Genomic DNA, 6,000 nt, shown 5'->3' with positions numbered 1-6,000 from the left:
ATCTCTGATTGAGTTTGCTGTTGAGGAGTCTGATGGTGGAGGGGTAGAAGTTGTTCCTGAACATGGTACTGTGAGTCTTGTGGCATCTATACTTCTTTCCTGATGGTAGCAGTGAAAACAGAGTGTGTGCTGGGGTTTGTGGCTCCTAGATGATTGCTGCTTTTATCCGACTGCAGTATACCCTGTAGATGGTTGGGAGGGTTTTGCCAGTGATGTACTGGGCTGTGTCCACTATCTTCTGCAGGGCTTTCTGCTTTAGGATATTGGTGTCCCCATACCTGACCGTTACGCAGTTGGTTAGCAAACTTTGCACTGCACATCTGTAGAAAGTTGCCAGGGTTTCTAATATCACACCAAACCTCTGCAAATTCTTGCGTAGTAGAGGCACTAATGTACTTTCTTTACTATGCCATTTATGTTCTGAGTCCAGGAAAGCTCCTCCGAGATAATGACTCCCAAGAACTTAAATTTGCTCACCTTTGATCCCTCAATAATCAGTGAATCATACACCTCTAGTTTTCCCTTCCTGAAGTCAACAATCAGCTCCTTGGTTTGGTGATATTTAGTGTGAGATTGTTGTAACTCACTTCTATTTATATCAGGTTTATCCAGTCACCTGTAATATTTGCTCTGTTTTTTGCTTCCCATCTTTGTTTAATCACACACTGAGTGCTTCCAGCATTTTCTATTTTCTATTTCAGATTTTGAGTATCTGTAGTTTTGGATTTTGATTTCATATCTTACATTGTACAGAATTATTATGACCAGAAATAACCAAACTGAAAACCTATAAAAAGGGAATTCACATTGTGTTTAACTTGGTAAAATATTTCTTTCATTTTTCAAATTGATTTCCTGCTCAAAGGAGGCAAGAAATCCTCCTCAGATCCCTGCCAGTGTTGTTCCCTAATCAGACACTAGGATTTACCCAAGCTCCAAGCTGGGTCACCTTTTCTTTGAATTAAAGAAACTAATTTCCACGCACTCCAGTGACATGATCTCAGTGGTACAGAAACCAAATAAACCTAGATTGATAAGTCATGGCCTGATATTGTCATTTTAATGATGTTAAAACCATCAGATTTTCCATTTTAATTGATGATACTGGTGGAAACTACACAATGAGGTACCATATTGGATGACAATAAAGGAATAAAGGAATCTTGAAACCCCAAAGATGGAATCAGTGAACCAGACAAGATTGTGTTGTTTTCTTCATCACATCAGTCAAGTTGAAATTACTCAAGCAACATGATTGAAGGTCTTTACATGCTGGTTGGAAGAGTGTTGGAGCTGGTAGAGCTGCTGCCTCACAGCTCCAGAGGCTCAGATTAAATTCTGACTTCCAGTGCTGTCTGCATGGAGCTTGCATGTTCCTCCTGCGACTGTGTGGGATTCCTCTGGGTGCTCCAGTTTCCTCTGTTAATTGGTAAATTAATTGACCTCTATAAATTGCTCCCAGTGAATCAGTAAGTAGAGGGAATTGGAGAGATGACAAGTGAATTGTTGGAGATTGGGGTGGAGATAGATTGGAGAGTGAGGTTTGTGTATATATTTATATATTTAAAAGTCAATGATACCATGAGATGATATGGAATATTGCCTACAATTTCACCCTCCAACCTATGTATTTGTGTTTGAACTCTTGTACCATGGACCGGAGATCATTGTTTCATTGGATTTTACTGATACAAATGATAAATAAACTTGAACTGAACTTACCTAAGAAAGGATTGCTAGAAGATTCATCATACTGTTCCTGAGAAGATAGGTTTGTCATAGAAGGAGTAAGTAGGCTAGGCTTCCATCTTATAGCAGTTAGGAGAATAGGAAGTCTTATGTTCTTGTGATTTATCTGGTTAAGGTTCATCAATGCAGTTCATCACTTCCAAGGAAATTTATTTTCAGTTGCATTATATTTTGTGCTTTCAGGATATGAAAATGGAATCGGGGTCAGATCACGAGCTGGTAGAACAATACAATTCTGGGCATGTTGGAAAATAAACCACACCCCTCCTGAGGTTAAAGGTGCAGAGAAAATTGCATTGGGAAGTTTGGACAAGTATTAAAAGAATAAATCACAGAGTTGTCGGTGATGGGTCTGGGAGGTGGTGGAGATTAACTAGCTTGTTGACTGTGTCCTGAATTCCCCAAATTTTAGTCAAGAAGATAGTTTTGTATTCCAGATTAATATTAATTAACTCTGCATATTTGATTTGGCTGAAAGGTGACTAATTCTGATGCTTTGATGATCCACCTGGTTTTATTCTTGGAGTTTATATGTTCTCCCGATTACCTATGTTGGCTTTCTTTGATTGCTCTGGTTTCCTCCCACCTACCAAAAAGGTACAGAGTTGGAAGGTTAATTGGATGCAATTGGGTGGGACTTGTTTAATTGGCTGGAAGGGCCTTCTACCAAACCATATCATCAAAAAATTAACTGAAAGACTTGGTCAGTTCAGTGTTGAGCTATGGTCCGTGGCCTGATGAGGGAAGGATGTTTGGTTTCCTTCCTCATGGACATTAATGAGCTATTAGATCATAATCACACTCCAATATATTCAGGGTCATTGTTACCAAAAATAGCTTTTACTCCAGATTTATTTAATCTAGTTTATAACTTGTCTTAACAGAATTTAAACTCCTACTTCTCAGTTGTGAGTCGAGACCTCGGAAGTATCAAGCTAGCAGTCTAACCTCCATATGTGCACTTACCTGCATAATTTGTCTTCCAAATGTAACATCTTTAGTCCTGGCATTATTCTGAGGGCCATGTGCTTTTCCTCATCCAAAGTATCCAAAATGGAATGAAGTGTGCAGACAGAATGGACTTTACTTCTGTAGCAGGTGTCATCACAACAAGAATTCCTGACTTTTCAGATAAGAGTCAACATTCAGCTTTAATTGTTTTTGCACCTTGCACCAGTTTTATTAATTTATATTTTCTTAAATTGTTAGTTCCTCTACAAATCCTGCCTTATCAGTGTTTAAAAAATATTCTGATTTACCTTCTGATACTCAAAGTGGACAATCTTATTCTTCCACTTTAAACATCTGTGGAAGTTTCTCTCACACACACTCACTCACTCAATCTGTGCCCCAGACCAGCTTTCTGCACACATCTGCTTTGCCACCAAATTTATAGTCATCAGTAAAAATGTATCTATTCTACTCTCTATTCTGTAACCAAATTACTTATAAACACGGTGAGAAGCTGAGATTCCACTGTTCAAATCCTGCACCACATAATTTTAATCATCATTTACTTTATTTCCTATCATCCATCCAAATCCATGGGTCCCCTCCAATTGTGTTTTAATTTTTGTTAATCTCCTACACAGAACCCACATGAGGAGCTTCTGGAAATTGATGTAATTAAAATCTATGCACATAGATATTATACACACACATGTTCCTTGCATACCACTGGTTATCTCTTCAAAGCATTAAATTAAGTTCATCAGACATGACTCACCCTTCAACTCAGTTTATATTTGTGCAAATGCTCAGTCATTCTGTCTCTAATGACAGACTGGTGGAACATTTCCCTTAGCAAACATTAGACTAATAGGCTCATAATTTCCTTACTCATCTAGCATTTTCAAATAATGGAATGATATTGGCAATTTTCCATACTAAAATATTACAAAGGAAAGCCGACATGAAATAGTGAAGATTAATTAAAACCTCATTAATTCAAAATAATTAAATATCTCAGTTAATAATTGAATATTTTGAAGGGATCTGACCTTCATTTCACACCAGATTAAGGAATCCTTAACCAATGGAACAGAGGAATTCCTTATGAAACACTTATTTTCAACATAAGTACAACATGAAAGTCTACAGACACCATAAATGAAGTAAACACACAGGCTGGGGAAATTTGGCAGGTCAAACAGTGAACTTTCTATAGCAAAGATAAAAATACATAACCAATGTTTTGGGCTAGAAGCCTTAATGAAGGACTGAAGCCCAAAACGTTGGATATGTATCTTTATCTTGGTTATCTTCAACATAAGATGCCTTTACTTTGAATATCGGATACAACTCCAGTACTTAAACAAGTTTGATTCTGCTTTTCTTTAAGCACTTTGAAGAAATTATAAAATAAGTCAGATATTCCAAAGGAAATTGTAGCAACCAGTGGAAAATAATCAATCAGTTAAAAGACACCAAGTTCTCTGTCTATTGTTTCATTTTACATTATCTGATTTTTGTTTTGTCAATAAAAATCATAACAGAAATATTACATTGACGTGAGCGCATTCTGCTGATTTATTAACAGTCAGCAATTCATTTATCATGTCTAAGAAAGGTGGAACAAAGGATTTTGTACACGATGGGTGGCATAGTTAGCACAGTAGTTAGCGCAATGGTGTTACAGCACCATCGATTAGGACCGGGCTATGAATCCTGTGTTGTTTGTACATTCTCCCTGTGTGTCTGTGTCAGGTGTTCCAGTTTCAGTTCCCGTTACAGGGGCTTTAGGTCAATTTGGTGTGCTGAACACTTATGCTTGCTTTGAGAATGAAAACCAAACAGTGCCTACTAGACTCCCTGAAAAGGCAGAGGATCCTGTTCTGGTGATATGTAATTACACCACTAGGTCACCAGGGGTCACCCCAGTGACCTTGTATATCTTTATATAGAAAATATGTTTCCAGAGCTACAGTCTAGCCTTCCAGGTTTGTCTTGCAGAGAGACAAGACCTCTTAGTGTACATATTAGTTTATTAAAGCTGTCTTATACTCGCACTGCTGGTGTGGTTATTGTCAGTACACCCGTGATATCTGTCTCTGAGGGCAATATCAGAACATCATTCAAGAGGGTAAAGCCTCGCAAGACGTTAGGCCCTGATGCCATACCTGGCAGGATACTAAAAATCTGCACCAACCAACTAGCCAGAGTTTTCACAGACATTTTCAACCTCTCATTGCTGCAGCAGAGATTGCCACCAGCTTCAAAAGGGTATCAATCATCCCGGTACCCAAGAAGAGTAGCGCGGGCTGCCTCAATACTAATGTCTAGTACCAGTTGTCACATTTGTGGCCCTAAATGTGAAACTAATAACACCATCACCACATGCTTTACCAGTTGAACATCTCAGTGTCTTTATTTTCCTGCTTCCCTTATTTCATCAACCTGCACCTTCCACCTCCAGTGCATACCATCTGACTTCCGATCAGGTTAATACATATCATGCATATTCATTATCATGACATCCCTCCTTTCACCAGAAATAAACTTTATATCTTTATGTTTAAATGTAAACACTTTAACACTATCAATAACATTTTTCTGCCTTCTGAACCAACAAAACAACTTCAAATTCAAAAAAACAACTTCAAATTAAAAACAAATTCCCTCTTCACAAAATGTAACATAAACATGTTATAACCAAATGTAATATAATAGCTCAACAGTTCTTCTGTAATTATACTAATACAATGCTCACCTCATATGCAAAATGTAAACATTTAAATTTATACACCTCACATGTTTAAATTCCAATACTTTTGTTTTTTTTTCATTTAATACCAAATAGTCGACTAAACAAAATGCAATTCATACAGCACTCATACATGTACTTTATGATGTATTAATCAAATTACTGTCCAAATGTTCCCATTATCATTTCTCTTCCTTGGTGAGTAACATTACTGCGCTTCATTGAAACTCATTCCAACTATCACAAACTATCACTTTCGTGATAATGCGGGCACGATTAGAAATATGGCACAAAATCTTCATATCGCTTAGGTGGTTTCCTGTCCCATCTCGGCCTTCCTGCAATGCTACTGTCGCAACTTGGTTGTTCACCCTCAGCACCGGAAACACTGCTCGCTGCGGCCTCTGGTGTTTCTGATACTCTGGCCACTTCATCGGGAATGCTGGTAACTACCTCTGGAACATCATCTGGTCCCTCAGGTTGAGCATCTCACATTGGACTTCCAACCACTTCACTCGGTGTCACTCTGGATTGGAACTTTTTGACAC

General features: G+C 38.0%; 1 long non-coding RNA gene across 2 annotated transcripts in view; it reads right to left on the bottom strand.

Moving 5' to 3' along the window:
• Window positions 1-1,105: 1,105 nt before the first annotated feature.
• LOC138751536 (uncharacterized) overlaps window positions 1,106-6,000 on the bottom strand; it is a 30,751-nt gene continuing 25,856 nt past the window's right edge. For both annotated transcript variants that reach the window (XR_011350032.1, XR_011350031.1), the window contains 2 exons: window positions 2,716-2,872; window positions 1,106-1,419 (listed from right to left, as the gene is read on the bottom strand). This is a non-coding gene — a long non-coding RNA (uncharacterized lncRNA). The remainder of the gene's footprint in view (window positions 1,420-2,715; window positions 2,873-6,000) is intronic.

This window comes from Narcine bancroftii, chromosome 1 (assembly GCF_036971445.1).
Source record: "Narcine bancroftii isolate sNarBan1 chromosome 1, sNarBan1.hap1, whole genome shotgun sequence".
Lineage (NCBI taxonomy): Eukaryota > Metazoa > Chordata > Chondrichthyes > Torpediniformes > Narcinidae > Narcine > Narcine bancroftii.
This window is presented reverse-complemented; position numbering and strand designations above follow the sequence as displayed.